Raw genomic sequence first — 21,756 nt, 5'->3', positions numbered from 1 at the left:
TAGGATACAACTTGTCTTAAAACGTATTACCATTATAATGTCAGAGAGTCAGCTTGGTTACTCTAAGGATGTCAGTATTGGACCAGTAACAGTCTAGCTCTCATACATGCATCATATCAAAAATGGGGGAATCTGTGTGTCTTCAGTCTGCAAGTGTGTTTAAGTGTGTCTTTATGTGTGACTCTGTAAGCATGTGTTTGCTTTTGTGGGATTTTTGTGTGGTACTGTGTGTGTGTGTGTGTGTGTGTGTGTGTGTGTGTGTGTGTGTGTGTGTGTGTGTGTGTGGCGATGCAGAGGTGAGTCGGGGGAACCCCTTCTGGCTGCAAGTGCTGTCTATGTCATGGAACTCTGGAGCTGCGGCACTGTGCCAACTGGCAACCTTCCAACTCTCTCTCTTTCTCCCCTCTTGTTTCTATTTATAAACCTCCTTTTCATCACCTTTTCTCATTCATCCCTCCCTTTTTTCTGGCAGCCATGTGTGCCCTCCTTTCACACGTACTGATCATTAAGCCATGAACTTTATCAGCAATAATTCATCAGGCTGAACTGACCTTATGTCATATTAATGGATTATTCAAAATGATCCGACATTTATTGGCAATAAATCCAATATTATCAGCAATGTATGACTATCAGAATCATTTGAAGTAATTTTAAAATAATTAGAAAAAAGAGAAAGACTTGAATAATGAATATTTTACCTCTTGTATGAAGAATTGTTAACTGCTAAGCAGTGTGTTGTACTTTCTCGGTGCAGTGTAGCACAGGTAATATGGTTGCCTCCAAACACTTGGAAGGTTTTCATCTACTGCTCAGCTCGATATTGCAGCCTATTAACAACCAGCTGAGACAATAGAACAAGCAGAACAAGTAATAGTAGTAATAGACTCATGTGTGGTTGATTTTCATACTAATAATGAAGCTGTGGTTACAAGTAATTCTACAAAATCTAGAAAATCAGCAGAACCCACAGCTTCATTATGAATTTTTAATATTAATATTATACTATTACCAGCCAACATATCTTTTGTTCAGCAGACACGTTTGTAATTCCTGTGAAATATTACATCACCTATATTATATATTAAATACACCCACCAACCACTTTATTAGGACCACCATACTAATACTGGGAAGGAACCCCTTTGCTCTGAGAACAGCCTCAATTCTTCCTGCATGGGTTCTAGGTGTTGGAAACCTTCCTTTGACATTCTGATCCATGTCAACATGACTGCATCATATAACTGCTGCAGATTTGTCAGCTGCACAATCAGGCTATGACCCCCCCATCCTACCACATCTAGGAGAGATAGCTGAAGTACAGTGAACTCATTACCATGTTCATAGAACCAGTTTGAGATGACTTGTGCTTTGTGACTTGGTGCATTAGCATGCTGGAAGTAGCCATTATAAAATGTGTCAACTGTGGCCATAAAGGGATGTAGAGGGTCAGCAACAATACTCAGATAGACTCTGGCACTCGAACAATGCTGAATTGCTATTAAAGGACTGAGTGTGTGCCAAGAAAACAATCCCCACACCATTACACCACCAGCAGCCTGTTGACACATGGTCCATGTATTCATGCTGTCAGTGCCAAATTCTGACCGTACCATCTGCATGTCACAGCTGAAATCGAGAGTCATCAGGCCAGGGCACATTTTCCCAAACTCTTTGGTTTGGGTGAGTCTGTGCACATTGTAGCGTCAGATTCCTGTTATTGGTTGCTCATATTCATCACTCAGAACAGTAGTGGTGGGACCCCATATGATTCCAAACAATTACAATTCAGGTTGCCTTCATGTGTTTATAAAAAACGATTCTTGACGCATCTCACTTCTGCACATGACGGTTTGTTTTTTACTCTTAAAGCATAAAGTAAAGTGCTGTAGCTTGGCTTGGATTAGTTGGGTCTGTGACGTCACTGTGGATAACCCCCGTCAGTGATGTCATTTCACAATAGTGAAAAACGCGTTTCTAGGAATAAAACACGTGAAAAACACCGGACTCCAGATTGTCCAAAACATGAGAATGTTTTATATTAAACACTTCAAACAAACTCATTAGTTTATTAACGTGGCTTGTCGTGTCAGATGCTGCAACAGACGCGTGTGCTATTTAATGTGTTCCAGACATGTTTCCTTCATCACAGAAATGACATTTTTATGTTTATATACTTATCTGTAAATGTTAGAAATTCATGCCAGTATTTCGATTTTACATAATGGCTCGTCCTGACAGCAATTGAGTCTCCATTAAACTTCACTGAATGAGCATGAGTCCACGCATGCATGTAAACCAAACAGCACTCATTAGAAAGGAAGTGCAATAACTGATTAAATATTCATTTTGATCAAATATGTCATTCGATTCTATATTTAGAAACAAAGGGCACTTTACAAACAAAAACTTTACAAAGCGGAGTTTGTGTAGCAGGGAAGCACAACAGTGATGCATGAGCACAAACTTATGTTTGTATCCAAAATGGTCCACTGCGTGCAAGGGGCAGGGGAAACTGGTGCAAGTTGCTTAAGAGGTTTAGTTTAATTTAAGTTTATTGTCATTATATGGTGTATTTGCGCATTTGCCGTGTAAATTCTGTCGTTTATTGTAACGGAAGTGATCTATTAATAACGAGGCCACGTTGTTCCTCACTCGCAGTGGGAGCACAAGTAAGATCTGTAATGTCTAATTAAAACACTATGGTCAAAAGTAAAACAATATGCCTAAAAGCAGTGAGTAACAGAAACCATAAGGTGCAGTGAAAGGGAGTTTTTTATTATTATTTTAGGACTGTAGTTTAATAAAGTGCTTTTTGTGCAAAAAAAAAATGCACTGAATTATACTACAGTCCTAAATGAATAATTTATATTCTGGTGTGTGTCTGTGTGTATTGGGTTCTTTTCAGTCTTATATAATTGGACAAACAGTTGTGTAAAGTTTTAGTCTGAAGTTTATATTTGTAACTAAACGAGTTTATATTTTAAATAAATGAAAAAATGGTACTGAAAGTTAGCCCCATTCGATTAATAGAAAAAATAATCGGCCAACTAATCGTCTGTGAAAATAATAATTAGTTGCAGCCCTAACATCTTCAAACAGCCGCTTCATTTCATTACCTTAAAGTGTACTGTACTTTTATCCATTGAGTCAAATAATGTTAGTTTTGGTATTTTAACATAAATTCACAAGAATTCAAAAGAATTTGCTCTCTCCTTTTGTCATTTTGCCTTCTCTCTTTCTGTTTCTCTATCTCCCTCTCTCACACACACATCAAAACATGGTCGGTGACAAACAAAATCTGGGTTCAGCGTCGTCAGCACTGCCTAAAACAACTCACATTGTTGAAACGGCCCTATTGTTTACAAAATAAAAATAAAAAATTCTGACATGTTACAACAGACCCTGCCTCCCTCAGATCAATCAATTCCCTCTCCCTCATATTTTGGTTTTAGTGTCAGTGTGGAACGGATCCTACCTCCTCATTCCTTCTGTTCATACCTGTTCCTGAAGTAGGGTTGGAAAAATAACGTTCCTGCATAAGAATCAGAGGTGGGTAGTAACGCGCTACATTTACTTTGTTACACTTACTTGAGTAGCTTTTTAAAAAAAAATACTGTTAAGTGTAGGTTTAACTGGCCATATTTATATTCTTACTCAAGTTCATTTGTAATCACAGAAATATACTTTTACTTTGCTTCATTCGGTGGTGTTCCTCCGTTAAATCTTAATGAATATATGTAGTTTTAATAATTAGTTTATATCGTGTATAATGAGGTCATGAGCCTTGCAATCCGCTACAGTGGTCTGAAAGTGGACGCAACAACCGCTCACTTTTTAGCGGCTCAGTTGAAGAGGGGGGAGAAGCGAGCATGTCGACGGAGACAGGACACGCACACATGCACACACATGCACGCACACACAAACATACTCACACACAAACAATGACTACGTTTACATGGACAGCAGTAATCTAATTATTGACCTTACTCTGATTAAGATAATAATGTGATTAAGGTGTTTACATGAGTTGCTTTTAGAATACTTCTGTCATGTTCCCGTTTTACATGTTATAGAGCATAATTAGATTAACAGCTCGCGTCATTACGTCACCGCCGTCTGATGTCCCTCCAGAATTTCACGTAACAACATACAGTTCGTCTTCGTTACGGTACTGTTTACAGTTTTGGGTGTTTTTTTTTTTGTTTTTTTACGAACGTAAAAGTGCAGTTAAGTGCAGTTAATTATTTGTCATGCTATACGTGCTAATAGACAACTGTTTGAAGCCATGGGATGCGTCTCAAATCGCGTAGTTACCGTCTATATAGTAGCCGGGATACATGTATTTTTCCCCACTACAGGCCGATAGTAGGAAAGTTTGCGGTTTTGACGCAGCCGTGCTCTCTTGTCGCCGTAAAACGTAAAACTGCCATGTGTGATCGTGTCCTGTCGCAAAATGTGGTGAAAACTCTCACACGATGCTCATAATGTGATTAAGGTGTTTACATGTCTGTAATACACATCCATAATGCGACTAAAATAGGAGTACTCCACCTGTCTTAATTCGATTAGAGGTTAATTTGATTATGACCTTAATTAGATTAAGGTAAGTAAAAATTGCTGTTTACATGGTAGTTTCTTAATCAAAGTATGGTCTTAATCGGATTAAGAGTGGATTATTGTTGTCCATGTAAACGCAGCTACTCACTCTCTCTACACACACTTTCTCTTCTGTTCTGTTCCATAGTCTGTTCTTTTGTTCTCTGTTGTCTTGTTTAAATACAGATGCTGACAAGTTTGTGTTGTTAACATGTGAAAATAAAGACAGTCAACTGTTTTGCTTTTGCTGTGTGTGTGTGTGTGTGTGTGTGTGTGTGTGTGTGTGTGTGTGTGTGTGTGAGAGAGAGAGAAAGAGAGAGATTTTGTGTTGAAAATGACAGGTTGTGTGTTAATATACCTATTGCAGGACTGTGATATGCTGCTACATCTTCAACCCAGGTTTTATATCATATAAACAGAACAGAGACTTTCAAGGAGGGGTGTGACTTACGGTTCTCCATGTAGACTGAGATTCAGGATTTTCATTTTAATTAGATCCGATGTAACTAGTAACTTGCTACTTGAGTAGCAAGGATACTTTATTACTCATACTCAAGTAATTATTAACATTATTACTTTCACTGTTGCTCAAGTAATAATTTGTATAAGAAGTTTTAGTTGTACTTGAGTAAAATCTTTGGCTACTCTGCCCATCTCTACCCATGATAAGAAGGCAGTGAAAACATGAAATATTCTTTATGTTTCTTTTCCGACTAGTGTGTGTGTGTGTGTGTGTGTGTGTGTGTGTGTGTGTGTTGTGAGATAGTCCCAGGTGCCTGAATATGTACAGTTGTAAGAAACTCAGACATGGTCAACAAAGAGTAAATAAGTCAAGTATGGTCTAGGGGATGTATCATCTATGCACAAACATAAATGGGGCTTTGTATCATCATTGTTGCTGCACATATTGCGTTACTGATCAGAAAAGAGCGATTATGTGACTCGCCATAGTGTCGTGTTATACTGCCTCTCCAAAAAGCAATGCCCCAGCTACCACTAGCATCTCTGATGTCAGATAGGGATCAGCTACACACTACTGCTCACCACTACCCAGCTCACACACAAACAAGGTGTATACCCCCCCCCACACACCCCCCCCCCCCCCCCCCCCCCCCACACACACACACACACACACTTCATGCTTATATATCCAACAAAATCCTATGGAGGGAAACAAAGTGTTTCATGCATGACTGAGCATGAGCACGAATGCATGAATTTGTGCATGTGTGTGTGTGTGTGTGTGTGTGTGTGTGTGCGTGTGTGTGTGTGTTACTCCCCAAGGACTGGGGGGGAGCCCCTGTAGCAGTGCACTTATTCATTAACGCCTTTGGAGCGCTTTGGCTCTCTCCCCCTCTATTCTCTCAGTCTCCGGAGATAAAAACACACTCAGGCCGCTCAATGGGCTGAGTAACCCAGGGTGGTCCTCCAGCTCACACACACACACACACACACACACACACACACACACACACACACACACAGATACTAGTGCTCTGAGTTTGTGTGAGTTTACAGAAATGCATAATCAAGACAACCAGAAAGTGAATGAGTGGTTTTAAATGAGAAAATTGTGTGTATATGTGTGTGTGTGTGTGTGTGTGTGTGTGTGTGTGTGTGTGTGCTGGAGGGGGGTTGCCAGTTATATTTATGCTTAGGTTTAGCTCTCAGATGGAGGGTGAAATAGTTAACAGATTGCCTAGATTGCCAGATGAACTCCACCACACACACACACAGAGAGAGTTCAAACCAACACACAACACATATAACAATATAACAATTTTTTTTTTATCTCTGTAACCAATATTCAGACTACATCAGTACATTCTCTCTCTCTCTCTCTCTCTCTCTCTCTCTCTCTCTCTCTCACACACACACACACAAAATCCTAAATGAGATGAGCACTGCCACCTAGCTGATGTAATTGAAAAGAATTAGGTTATACAGGAATACCGAACTTGTTTCATGTCTATAACTTTAACATATTATTGACAGAATATTATTCTCCCAAACTGTTAAAATATTTCTGTATGAGCTAAAGCGCCCAAGCAGATCAATAACATAGACAGGAAACCAATACTAAATTTATTCATAATAGTGAATGGTGTTGAATGAAAGGTAGAGCTGCCAGCTCACAGCTCCAGGGTCCCTGGTTCAATCCTGAGCTCAGGTTACTGTCTGTGTTGAGGTTTGCATGAGCTCCCTGTGTCTGCATGGCTACACTAAATTGCCCCAACGTGTGAACGTATATGTAAATGTGTGTATGTTGCCCTGCAATGGATTGGCATCCAATTGAGGATGTATTAGAGCCTCCGGATCCACCTTAACCCTGACCAGGATAAAGCAGTTACTGAAGATGGATGAATGAATGAACGAACATGTCATGACTCATAAATAGAGTAATACTAAAATACTTGTATTTTAAAAACATGTAATGGAATGCAGAAATTAGAACTGTCTTTAAGATATTTATTGCATGTAATACACCCATCATTAAACAAATATCTCTGCAAGAAAACTTTTAACTTTAAATATGTTCACAGTCTTGACATTCAAATGACTCCATCAAAACTAGCTGTATGAAATACTCCTATAGAGCTGCAGCTGTTGATTATTTTCTTTTCGAATATTCGAGGAGTGAGAGTCACAAAAATCACCCACGCTGACTAATCAAACAAGACAGAGCAAAATTATAAAAAAAAGGGGGGGGGGGAACTGTTTTAAATATTTCTAACAAACAAACATATACAATTCACTTGTTTCCACATATCCAAGAATATTGTTTTCTTCCACCTTTAAATAGTGAATACCCTGCATATAACAGTATATAACGGTAGTTCAGTATAGTCTATGCAAACATGAATTAGCCTGGAACATAACAACTTGCATGAGTGAGCAACCCCAAAGAGGAAACAGCGCCTGTGGTTGCTCCGAAACGGGAGATGCGTAGTGTTAACATAGCCATTAGTAAAACCAGGTTTAACCACACTGTAAGATGCAAAACTGCTGATATGATTACAGTTGTCCCCATAAATTAAGAATGTGTTGCTGTTTTAGAGAGTTAAAATGCAATCTGAGTTTCCTATACTGCTCCGGCACGTTAGCTAGCATTTCTAAGAGACTGAAATTAAATATAAATAAATGAGGGCATGCTATCTTAAACAGCCCAGTGACTATGTTTAATGAGACCACAGAGTTTAGTGTGTGTTACAGTACAATTATCAGTTATCCGGATCCTGTTGTTCATCATTAATACCACAAAGCATTACACCTACCCCAAACGTTTTGCCAACCATCTTGATTTTGTGTCATGGTTTGTTCAATGCAGCTACTAAGCTATAGCAAAATATAAAAACTATAGTGAAATATTAAACTCTGGTGACAAGGGAACATAATAATTTTATCGTTAGTGGTAAATGTATCAATAATTTGAATTATTTTACAGTTATCAAATGTATTTATTTAACAAATTTATCAAATGCATCTAATGTCCGTTTCAGTCCTGTAGAATATACAGACAGGTGACAAATTAAAGGGGAAAAAAAATCAACATTTAGTGGCGTAGAGTAAGGTGTTGGGCCACCATGAGCTGCCAAAACAGCTTGAATGCTTCCTGGCATAGATTCTGCAAGTCTTTGGAACTGTGCTGGAGGGATGAACAGCATTCTTCCAAAAGATATTCACTTAATTTTTCCTTTTGTTTTGATCATGGTGCTGTAGAGCGCTATTTAACACATCACTCCAACATGTTTAATTATGTTTAGACCTGGTGACTGTGAAGGCCATAGTATTTCTATCCAAATTTCCATCATCAAACCATTCGTTTTGTACATATGCAGTGGAATCACTAGTACAGAATGAATTAACAACTGAATCAAGGAACAAAATCTTTTTGCCAGATTAATTTTTTGCACTTTACATATGCTGTTATTTCTATTTTTTAAAGGTCATGTAGTATATTATGGATAATGTAGCAATAAAAGTGGAGAAGGGATTGTTTATTTCTATCTGTGCCTTCCAGTGCTGTAATGTGCCTTCTGCTCCTTTTTAAGTTTAATTTCAGTTTTAGAAACCGTATCAATATTGTCTCATAGAACTCATTTAGACCAAAGGCAATGTTATAAATGCCTGAATCTTTAGACATACTTATTCTCTGTACTAATGCAGTTTCCTTAATGCTTACCACATTTCAGGTTTTTGCTTTTCATGATACAGTTAATAGCGTATTCTATTTTTAAAAATGTTAAAATCTGGTATACTATACAGAGTTTCATTCTTTCATGTGTCTACCATTGTCTTTTACACATCATAATCCATCCACAGTGCCTTCCGGACAGCATTTCATGTGCATACATACTGAAAGTGCATGCACATGGATTTTTCTCTGTCATCAACGCTGAACAGCTTAGGTGAGAGCGGGACATGTGTGGCGAGTCAGCCACTTGCTAAATGAGGCCACTGAACCACATGGTTGGTGAGAACCAGCACTGCTGCCTTCCGATTGGGCCATCCAGATTAGGAAGGGGAATGGTGGGATGGCGGGGGGGAGTCACGTGATCAAATCCAGCCGAGAGTTTGATAATAGGCCTCCCCTCTTGCAGTGGTGGGCAGAGGGAAAGAGAAAAAGAGAGAGAAGTCTGGACAAGGACCAAAAAACCCCTCTACCACACACAGGCTGCGCATTGTTGCCTATTCACCAGACTCCATCTCAGGCCACTTTATCATTCAATTAGGACAACTTTCACACCACACAGCAGAGAAAAGAGCCCTTCAATCAAACTGAAAACTTCACACTGGCACTGGAGGGCACACAGAAAGAGAGCCACAGTCCGCTCTCTCCACTTTCATTACTCACTCCCTCTCTTTCTCTCCCTCTTCTCCACAACCCCCACCCTCCTCCCCCCGTTGTTGTTCCAGATTTTGTGAAGAAGAAAGGGATGGAGAGAGGGAGAGGAAGAAAGAAAGAAAGGCCATTTGTTAACACTGGGACTTGTCCTATCTTTTCTTATCCTCTTCCTTTGCTCTGTTCCCTCCATTTTCAGCCCCCCTTTTCCCTCTTGGGGCAGTGGGGTGTCCATATATCTTCCCTTTTCACGATTCCACACTACTGCCACTGGGGTGAGCTGTGGTTAATCTAGACTTGTTACAGGGAAAGGAAAGAAGAGTGCAACTTGGGATGCACAATAATATCAAATATCACATTGGCATCGGGCCAAAGCTTAGATTTGACCAATAATTCAAACCTGATTATGTATTTATTGTACTCAGATGTGGCTATGGTTCAGCAGACATCTTTAATTTTTGTGTTCTAACTGTTGCTCCGCTAATTTAAATCTCCATAATCCTAATTCAGGTATATCTAGTATGTTTCTATATTTTATGAATGTCTAGGTATGAGAAAATATTAGACTTTAGATTTCCCATATTGGTAAATCCCTAAGAGCAGCAGAAAGATGGAGGGAGGAAAGTCTGGAGGATAAAATTACTGAACATTGAAAATATTGACCACTCAAGACACTGCACAAGCAGTGGATATTAATTAACCATACTGACCTAAAGTTGAAAGACAAATCCACACCTGCCCTAAAGAAAATTACCTACCTACAGAACACTTAAGCTTTTTTGTATATTCCTTATATGCATGTGGACTTCCCTCTTCAATTCAGACCAAGTTTTAAGAAGTTTTAAGAAAGGCTCAAATCAGAAGATTGGAGTTTTTGTCTGAAATATCCTGGTAGTTACCAAAATTCATGATGGCATCAATCTTTGCAACCACCAATAACAAGACAGCAACAAAGCAACAATGATCCACCACCGTATTTTACAGTGGGGTATCACATCCTTTTCCTTTTATATGGCCCCATTTTATCACCAAACAGGTGACCAAACATTTGATTTTGGTCTCACATGAACACATAAATTTTAGTTATTTTGATGCTTGAGAAGCTCAGATGGTGCATTTTGTGAGATGCTCTCAGGAAGGGCTTCTTTCTTGCAACAGTTTCAAATAACTTGCTGTTATGTAAGTGGAATTTAACAGATTCTGAAACTTAAGAACCACAAGAATCAACTAAACTGTGCAATTCTAAAGCTGTGATCTTTGAGACTGTGTGTTCATCGGACCAATTCCTGGCACATTTCCAACTGTTTCAGACATGAAAGTTTTGTTTTGGTCCCAGTTTTGCTTAATGGCATTTTTAACTGCTTGTGTTTTTTAATATCCATTACTTGATTAGTGCTGGCCAACAACAATCTGTCTCTTTTGTTTTGCAGGTTCTGCAGGTAATGACAAAAGAAATTTACGTGTGCCCAACCTCATATTTATACCCGAGGGAAACAGGATGTGGTTAAAGGAAACAACAGAGACTGAGACCAAATAAATAATACTAATAACATTTTTCAAGAATGGTAATTTGTTTGCATTTAGATTTCCAAACATTATTTTTCCAACAAAAATATTACAGAAAAATGTTTGTCAGTAATGAAGGTAACATATTATATAATAGTCCATTTTAAAGACAAAATAATAATAATAGTAATAATAATAATAATAATAAAGGCTACCAAGTTTACCTGCAAAAACAGAAACTGAAGTCTCAAATAAAAACGTGGCAGTTTCTCCCAGATGTTTAGAAAACTTTACCAGCTAATTTCCTTAGAAACCAGGACAAAATGTATCTGAGACTACTGATGCATTTTTAAGATTTTTGCACAGTACTGTATATGTTTGCGAGAAAATATTATTCATTAAACAATACTGTTAATACTATTATTAAGTAGTTCTAATTATAAGTATTTTGTTAGAAAAAAGACAAATAGTTTTTCCTATTGTTTGAGTGAAAAACTTATCTGAAACAATCATCTTTACAAAGCGCACCAATAAGTCTGTATGGTTCTGTATCCTGTTTTTTGCCACTGGTAAAGACAAATGTGTCCCATTTACAAATCAGCAATCTTACCACTGTCACTGTTATTATAATAGATGTCTTTGCTTTGTTGCAACTGCAAATGCAATATAATATCTATAGCTGCAATATAATATAAATAGCTAATACTAGGGCTGGGCAATATGACAATATAATGTTGATTTAATAACATCATAGTACATTTTACGAAGTATATAATAATAATAATAATTATTATTATTATTATTATTATTATTATTATTATTGTTGTTGTTGTTGTTGTTGTTGTTGTTGTTGGCAAGTATCTGTGCCCTTGTTTCTGACTGTAATTACCGGGACCAACTATTTTTGTCATAATGGTTTAATTTTCACTTTTTTCTTCATTAAATACTTATAAGTGCTGAACAAAAATGTCTAAATGTATAATGTATAATCATTGGTGCTTTTGTTACTAAAACCTCAACAAAATACTATACATAACCAGTCATCCTTGTGGACTTCAAGAAGTCTCACACTGATAGTGTACACGCTGTATCTGTGCCAAATTAATAACATTTATTGACATTGGCATTGCTATGAGCTAGTTTAAGCCTCTAACACTCCATCAGATATCATTTGTACACGTTTCTGGCCACATGCTTCAGAATGTTGTAGGGTCAAATCTGACTGGCCTGAGACAATGAGCTTTTCTGAACAAGATACAGTCACCAGATTGGAAATAAAAGATCACAGCTTTAGCAGCGAGATAATCTCATGTTTGCAGCTGGACTGAGGGAAAAGGTTTGTGGTTGGTCCTCTGCCATGTCAGTTAAAATGACCTCTTTCTGTGAGAGTATATGGGTCTTGGCCATGTTTATTGATGATGCACCAGATTCTATTAAATTCAAAGAGTCTTGCATTTGAGACTATTGAAAAATATCCATTATTGTTATCAACCCAGAATTTTCATTTTGGTGTATCCCTATCTTTAATACCACATAGAATCATTATGAAAGTACATGAATGGACTTTATAGAAAAGTATGGTATCTTCCTAACACGGAATACACATGTACTGTGTTGTACAAATGCTTTATATTTTTTTTTATATATATATTTAGATGACTATTATAGGACAGCAATGTTTTGGAGAATTAATTTGCATGCTGTTGAAGAAAGTAACATATTCTAGGTTGTGATCAAAACATCATCAAGGTTGTATGCAGCCTGCAGAGACAGAAACTATGTGACTGTCTAAGTCTGGAAAAACAAATGTGGTAGGTTATCTGAGATGCTTGAAACAACCTACCAGCTGATTTTCCAAATAAAAGTGCATGTCAGTGTACCTAACAGAACTTGTGCCATTTTAAAAGCAATTAAAAGGCAATCATATTGATTTGGTTTAGTTTTTTTTATGTTTACTGTTCTTTAGAGAAAATGTTTTGATATTTACAAACTTTTTATGTTATTTTTAAAAGCATCTTTGCTTTACATTATTAAACTGTATTACTGTAAAAAGCTGTTTTAACTATAATAAAATCTATTAACATTAATGGCAGCTTCTTTTAATGACTAACTTAAAATATTCTAACATGTAGCCAATTAAACCAAATAATCGATATTGTCTCTCATTTTATTAGCCAAATCTGACTCAACTAATCAATTAATTTCAAAGTAAGGGTGGGCAAAATGATAAATAAAAATATTACAGCTCTCAAAGGCATTTCTATGATACAAGACATGCATCACAAAATATATGATTGCTCACAAACTGACAGCAATACAGTAGTGTTCCATTAAGAAACAAATGTTTAAATAATAACTTGTTTCTTATTCATAAACAAATGTATAATAAATGCATTTTATTTAATTATTTATATACTATACTTAAATACATAAGCTGCCTCCAATCAGTTTGTAATTATTAAAACATTGAATGTAATAAAAATTATATTACGAAATCCACAGTATCTCATAATTTATCACAATATCAATATTATACCATCATTTCTTCCAGTCCTATTTCAAAGCCTTTATGTGTTATAATAAAGAAAGGGCAAAACTGTGCACCTAGTGTGCTTTATATATTTTGGACCATGACCATACCACACAAAAGAAACATCTAAAATGACACACACTCGTTAAGAACTCATTCCCAAGCACATTTTGAGGATGTACAGGTTTGAATATTTAATATTGATGTGTGTCTCAGTCTATGAATGCATAAAAATGCATTAAGCAAAAAGCAAATGCATAAATGTATCTTGGGGACTGTTGTTACAAAACAAAATGCCCAAATCAGTGTAAGTTTTGCTGTGAAGTATGTGTGTGTAAGTTGACTGTGTAAACTGGAGTCAATCTGAGAGTAGCACAATGTGATTGCTTGACGTCCATATATCCTTCCCTATTTACTGCATTCTTTGATTCTCAGTTTTCAGTTTCAAAGTTACTCATGGTAAATTTCACATTCCTGTCCCTAAACACACTGCAAATTCCCCAAGAACGTGTAACGGCTTATTCATGAAACTCATAGAATTAATTTTCATGTCTGGTGTAAGAAAACATTTTAATGTGAAATCATTTTAAACAATTTTAAAGTGTTTCAATCTGTACAGTTTGATAAATGTGTACATGCATCAGACTAAATGTCATCTCAGTAATGACACGCCCTTTTTTTAATCAACTGCTCTCCTTCTCAATCATGCATCCACAAACTCGAAACTATATTATACATGGGAATCTAAGGGTTTTTTTCTGTTTACGAGCATCCGGTGTGTGCAATGTTGTGAATTAACTCTCCCCTGCTTTTCGGCTGCTTTTTTAATGACTTTAAGTGACTTTTGCAGTTGTAGTGGTCCCCATACCTGCCTCCTATTCTCTTTTACTCTCTCCATTTTCTTCTTCTTGATGATTCATAAGAAGGGCACTAGAATTTTGGCACATTCTCAGCACATGACTGTGTTCCTGTAACTATGGAGCTGCTCATTTTGGGTGGTTTTGTTTTAAAATTGCCCATCCTCTGATCTCTTATTGCAGCTCATTCGATTACTTTTTTCCCCCAGAGGGAATGGTAAACAGATGCTAAAACAGTTCTAAGCACTTTTCTTCTTTTCAATCTAGCTCAAATTTCAGCTCGTACCTGTTTTCGCAAGGATAGAGTACAAATGTCTGCTGAAACATGTCATTTTTGTTCTATGAGTTCTGAGCATTTAAATAATTCCCTAATGCAACAATCTCAACCTGGCAACATCTTGCAACATTTCTGACAGATGTCCATGCTGGATTTGTGTTTCCTGCCAAACTTACACTCGCCTTTAAACCGTGTGGCATGCACTGCTTCCTTAAAGTATCGTTGAATGCTGTGAAATCCTAGACTGCTGTCAACATGTTACACAACACTACAAGCTCCCAACAATTTAAAAAAGTTGAAATAAATTACCAGAAAACACCAAGTGTGCAGAATTTCTGAAGCGCAAGGTTTTTTAATATCAGTTTAAAATGAACAGCTTCATAATTACAAGGACATCAAACCAGTGATTCTTGCAACAGGATTACATCTGAGGCTAAAATCATAGCCAGGGAAACGGTTGTATGTAGCACAGAGAGGTATAAGAGTAACCTTTGGCATGATGGTTCATGATGAATTAAGTTATAGCCCCTAAAAATCCACAGCTGGGTGGTTGTGTTCAAAACCCGGGCTTCAACTCAGCATGTGCTTCAAGTATCTAGCGTCTTCCTACCACCTCTGAACATCACATACAGCAAGTGCAGTCTGTGCAGAATGTGTGCCAGTCCAAGAAGTGGGGCATCTGAAACTATGCATGTGTGACCTTTGGGTGCTTGTTAGTGGATGTTTGCTGAGAGTATGCAATCTGATTTGCCTAAGTGTTTGTGGTCATGTGTGTGGTTCTAAGGAAAATTATGTAGGTAAAGCTAAATTTCTCAGTCCCCAGCTCACTATCAGTCTACCAGAAAAAAGCAATGCCAAAATCAGCGCACGTTACTTCAGGATTTTCCCCTCATAATGGAGAGGTTAATTGGGTTAGGGTTTGCAGTTGTGCCCATTAGTGTTTAAACACCACTCCGGAGGCAACGGCCCACTCTGCCCCATAAAACTCTGATCCTCAACACTTCTGCCGGCTCTATAATACTGTGTTTTTAATCAGGACATTAAAGCCCACAAGCATTATTGGAAAACAAGTATGAGAAAGGTTTTAAAGCTGTTCCTTTAGATCTTAACTTTTTAAATCTACAAAATAAAAGTGTTTTGATTTTCAGTTAATGTAGCATACCAACATTTAAAAGTATTTACATTTCTGGATATTTAACTAATGAAGATTCAGTCAAAAGATTATGCATTGAAGGTATTACATTAAATAAAGAAATATTACCCAGTAATCGGATTTCTTCCTGTTAAACCTCTAATAAAAATGAATGAAAGAATAAATTAATTACTAAATAAATAAACAAACTTTATTGCTTTGAATCACCATTACATGTTCAAAGACTATATTTTAATGGAATTTGTAGTATCTTTCTTATAATAGTTATTTATAACAGTAGGACTTAAACTAAAATAGTAAGCACTTTGGGAAAAAGCCTCCCAAATTCTGAATATAAAAATTCATCTCATTTTCTCACATCGGCTAAATAAAAAAAAAAAAAGAATGAAGCTCAAATCAATAAACTAAGATTCCTCTAAGATTTACAAGGTAATATTAAAAGTGTTTTTAATATAATAACAAAAAATATAGCATGCTAATTTAAATTATTTCTCATAATTTAGCCATTTAAAAGGACAAATGAATGTCCATCCAACATTAGTAAATGGCACAGAAGAGATGATTTCTCTCTTTTTTAAAAAAAAAATGTTTTCATAATCTTCTGCAGATGTAAATAAATGTGGTCAGATTGTGCTGGTATGAAATCCACCATTTTGAAGCAACATCACAACTCAGAATTGTTTACAAAAGCAGTGTAAGTTACCAGGGGACTGAAACGTTTAAAGCCTAAATCTGTGGTTGCTTTCTAATAAGGTTTACTGTTGGTCTTGTGGGCACAAAATATGCATGTACAAAGTATGAATAATTGGTGTCTTTCCAATGTCTACATTTACTTGCCAGAATTCCACCCCTATTGATACAAGCTGGCAGTCCTACTCCTGGGTAAGGCTTAATTAAGCTTTATCCTCTCTAATCACTCGGCTGATGTCGCTTGTCCCTCCCACATAGCATTTACCAAAACTATGCATTCACACTGAAACTGTCTTTTTGAGTCTGTGCGACCTGTCAAGCAAAAGCAAAAAACTACCATACTAAAGCTACCATGCGCATCAAACTAACAATTCTATAATTCAGTAGGTTTGTATGTGTAGCGTTAAATAATTATGATTCCTCCTGCTTGTGCTGTTACGTGTAGTTCTGCTTGTGTGGCATAGCAGGCCTTTAATCTTGGGAAAGCCACTCAAATGTGCTCAGTAGTATATCTGGCTATGTCCACACACTTCTCAGATTTTTGTAATCACTAAGCTTAGCAGTGCTTTATCTTAATTTGTTCAATGAAGCTTTGCTGGATGTTATAATACATTCATTTTAATATTTTTAATCTGTAACATTTTTAATACTACATATATTCCATGCTGTAAAAGCTGCCTCACAGAAAATTATTAATATAATATATTCATGAAGTCATAGAGATTGAATGGTGTTATGATAGTTTTGTTATAAGGTTTTGATCTACAACATGTTTTCTGTATGAACTACTTCAGGATTTCGTTCTCACTTTGATTCACATGCGCTGCATTCATGTCCCTTCCCAAACGCATGACAGGCTTTTGCTTCTTTTGTGTTAGTACCATAGCCTACAACTACAGCCATTCAACACAACTAAAGTGTGTACTAGATTACTCTTTCATTTACAGTTTATGTTTATTTAGATTTAGTCTGCTAGTAGAGTACGAGGAGGTCTACTAAGGCAACTTGAAAATCTCTTACTATGCCATCGAAACTAAGCGTTTGTGTTGCCACAGTTGGCAACTTTATATATAAAATGTATATTCAAAACCCAACAGACTTCCTGTATTTATGTTTGCTATATGCTCCAGATTAATTCCCCACAATTTTCAATAGCTAATCTGATTTCCTGCAGCTCCTCTGATGAGTATTAACAGCCCCAAATTCCATTAACTAATTTGATGACGTGCTGCCATTAGGTGCATGCAGAAAGTTATAATGAAAAGTAGTACTCAAAGAAAATTGATTTTACAGATTTATAAATACTCAGTGAATATAAATACTTCACTGGTGGTAGGGAAAACAAAACAAAGAACAGCTCCAGTTTCTATCACAAACATCATCAAATTTGCCTGGATTTGTTTATTTATTAACAAGCAAATTATGCTGAAATTATGAAGGAAAAAAAAGTAGATTAATTTACTTTTCAAAAACCATATTACTACAATAACATATACTGTACTCCTAATATTTATCACATAATATAATAATATTTGTCACATTGCAGGTGAAGCAATGTCTTCCTCAAGCTTCTAAGACAAAAAGCATATAATTCTGACAAGAGGAAGAGTTATACTGGCTTTATGAACTTGGCCTGATTTTATCTCTATCTTTCTCTCCTCCCTTGGTCCTTTTTCTTCTCTTTTATGGGGTGACCCAGGGCACCCACAGGGTTCAACAGTCACTGCTACTGTTCATAACACAGTGACACTGGACTAAGCCAAATAAACACTCCCCACTGCCTTGTTTGAATAGTAACTGACATACATAACATGTTCTCATTGACCAGATACACAGACCCACACAGACGTACAGACAGAATATCTATATGGCCAAAGCCAAGCACCGGTACATTTGTTCAGGCTGTCAAATCTAAATTGAATTCCACAAAATTGGAAGACAAAAAACAAACAAACATATACCAGATTCTTCAATGGCACAGGCAATCCCTCTGCCCCTCCAAGTGCCAGCACCCTCCCTATTTTCTCCTTCCAGTCATAAAATAAGGATATGAGGACTCTTATGAAGAGTTTTCGACCCAATTCTGTGCTCAGTTATTAACTAGCACTTGTGTGCTCCAGAGCCTGTTCCACCCATTAACCCCTCTGATGCTCTTTTCTCATGATAATCAGCCTGCTTCCCCACCGATGTGCTGCAGGATTGTGCAAAGCCTTCAGAAGAGTAAAAAAAAAAAAGTCGACACACATGCTCACTCTCTCTCTTGCTCTCCTCACACACATACACACTGAATCAGGCATGTAATGTGCTGCCTTTTCAGGGAGCACATGGACAGATGCAGTATGAAAAGTTCTGGCAGTTTTTGTTGGAATGAATAGCACTACCTACATGTACCCAATGCTCACGTCCTGCTATACTACATACATTATTGCACAAAATAACCATGTAAAAATAAGGAACCATTTGCAAATAGAGAAATATTTACAAACAGAGAGCAAAATTATTTTATCCTGTTAAACACTGAGGAAAAGTAAGTCTGGGAAACATTTACACTTGTTTTGATGACTAAAATCTGCATGCCATTTGCTAAGAACACTAACCAGCATAGATGTTCTGCAGAAGAACTCCAACATATGTATCAGTAACAACTGTTTTGCAAAATGTAACTGCAGCAAACCTAACAAGAGTCCAGTCCCCATGCCTGAACACTAAAGTTTCACAAAGCGTCAGCTGATGTCCTTTATGCAGCTAAGGTAAGGATTTTTTATTTTGTATGTATGACTTTGTATGATTCACAAGATGTTTGCATTTAGTGATATTTGTTTAAGCAGGCGTACAGCAACAGCCAAAGGGGAAAAATACATAGAAAATCAATTTACATTTTTCCTCAGTCAGTATGCAATCTGTGAAAGGCAATAACAAGCACGTGTTCTACAGAACCATATAAATTTCCAGGGGACTGCAAGAAGTGAAATATTTTACAGTTACGATTTAGTTTGTTTAAAGTTATGCACAAAAGAAAACAGGTTTAAGAACTCCCATGATGAGCCCAAAAAAGATCTCAAGCAGAAAAAAAGCGTCAATAACAAAAGTAGTGTCTCATCACGCGCCTCGTTTCCATTTCCTTATTCTGCAGCTCGAGGCAGTGGAAGTGGAAACCGAGCTCGCGCCCCGTTACAGACCCATCAGTGTTTTCTCTGTCGATCAACAATGATGAAATGGTTTTAAAAGGCTGGAGCATCTCACATTTGCTTGTGGGGGGGGAGGGGGCGGGGTGACTGTGACTTGAGTAAGATGCGAATAAGCGTAAAATGTGTATCACCGTCATCCGTAAAGGAGCTACAGGTGCTGTAGGCATGTTTACACGACTATAAAGTCGTAATAACGCCGTATCAGTTTATAAAGCCGTGCTTATCGCCACAGACGAGAGGCTAACGGCTCTAGATAAACTGCAGGAACGAACCGACACGTTTAATTTGCAACAGATGAGGCGTTCGCTTAGATTAAAAGGCACATTTCGCTATTTTAATCTGACAATGAATGTCGTGCACACCGTGAAATAACTTGTTGATCATGCATTAATTAGATAAACTAGGCATATTTACATTGATTAGTACATGACTGCTTTACGAAGCAGAGCGGATTCATTCCAATAACGTTATTGAACCTAAAACGGAGTCTGATCCAACCAAGCAAAACCACAAAACAGCCACAGCATGTGCAACAAACAGTGAAGAAAAACAACTGAATACTGAGTGAGGTAATCTCCTGCATAAGGAGGTGCAAGAACCCCCCCCCCCCCCCCCCCCCCCCCACACACACACACACACACACACACACTCACACACACACCACCACCACCACTACTACTACTACCAAAAAAAATTCTGTTATCCCATATAACTTCTTTACCCCTCGAGAACCACACGCACACACAAAGAAAAAACACAAAAACAGAAAACAAATCAGTGTCCGGCTGAAACATAGGTTACTTGTGGCAAACGACAATCACGAGATAAACTATTGCAGCATGGTAGAAGTACTGCAACTCATGAGTCTAGTGTAAACTGCGAAAAGCCGTTTTTAGATTTTGAGTCACGGCTGCGAGCAAAGCGACAAGAGATTAAAAGTGCGGCCGGAGAAACAACCGCGCTTGCAACTCAACTAAAGTTTGAGAGCCAACAGGAACTCGTGGGTCTCCCAGGCAGAGCACAGACATGCTTCGAGGGTCGTTAAACATTCAGAAATTGCTCAAAACTGCACTGTTCGAGCCAAAGTCACGGCGAACATCAACTGGCAGAGCTGAAGCCATGAGCCACCGAATGCATTTTGTTTACTGACTGAATTATTCATATCGGAGCCGTATTTATCGAACAGGTTTTTCCCGTGCAAGCGCGAGCGATGTCGCGTAATTAAAATTAAATGCCCGACGCTTCAGTGGCTTTAGCAAAAACGAGCAAAAAAAAACAAACAAAAAAACCCCCACAAACAAACAATAAATGCCGTCGTACCGAGAGAAAATAACAACGCTAACGTTCCCAATTAAACACTCGTTCAATAATCCACATCGACTGGGTTCGATTAGCCTATGTTTGATTATCGGATCTTGTTTTTAAATAAATAAATAAAATTAAAAAAAAAACCAACAACAACAACCCGCGTGCATACAGCAGAACGTGCAGCCACATTTTGAAGACTTGCAGGGAAAAAAAGCGAGCAGTTAACCAGCAAAAAACTTTCCAGCACCGCATTAGTCAATTTCAGAAGAAAACCCGGTAACATTCCGTCACCGAGTGAGCGCAAACTTACCGCGGGAGATCCCACGACACATTTTCCGGGGTTTCTCCTCAGGATCTGTTGTTTTATTATTTTTTGACAATTTTTCTATAATTTTTGGCTTTTTTCGGGGCCTGAGTGGCTCGCTCTGCTCAGGCTGCAGCGCCAGAGTTCTGGGGCGCGAGCATTGTGGGAGTGTGACGTCAGGCCACTTTCACAAACTTTTTTACCGGGGCTCTAAACTGTGTGTGTGTGTGTGTGTGTGTGTGTGTGTGTGTGTGTGTGTGTGTGTGTGTGTTTCGTTGTCGCTTGTAGTGGATTATGATAATAATTAATCGTTTTTTTAATTATTCGTTTTAAATATTTATGGACTGGCTAATAGCCTATCATTTAGCAACATGTGTGTGATTCGACAAGAATTTGTAGGAAATCCATTAAATTGGTTTAGTATAGCCTAAAACAGTAATACAAACATTTGCATGAAGATTCGCAATGAGATTATGCAGCATGTTACATTTCTTCCATCAT

General features: G+C 37.5%; 1 protein-coding gene across 1 annotated transcript in view; it reads right to left on the bottom strand.

Annotated features, from left to right (window-relative positions):
* The window catches only part of plagl2 (pleiomorphic adenoma gene-like 2), a 48,759-nt gene extending 27,317 nt beyond the window's left edge, over positions 1-21,442 (bottom strand). The window contains exon 1 of the mRNA XM_017486369.3: positions 21,262-21,442. The gene's annotated coding sequence lies outside the window, so the exon portion shown is untranslated. The remainder of the gene's footprint in view (positions 1-21,261) is intronic.
* Between the last annotated feature and the right edge of the window lie 314 nt (positions 21,443-21,756).

The sequence above is a fragment of the Ictalurus punctatus genome, chromosome 15 (assembly GCF_001660625.3).
Source record: "Ictalurus punctatus breed USDA103 chromosome 15, Coco_2.0, whole genome shotgun sequence".
Lineage (NCBI taxonomy): Eukaryota > Metazoa > Chordata > Actinopteri > Siluriformes > Ictaluridae > Ictalurus > Ictalurus punctatus.
Note: the sequence above shows the minus strand (reverse complement) of the source record. Positions and strands in the feature narration are given on the sequence as shown.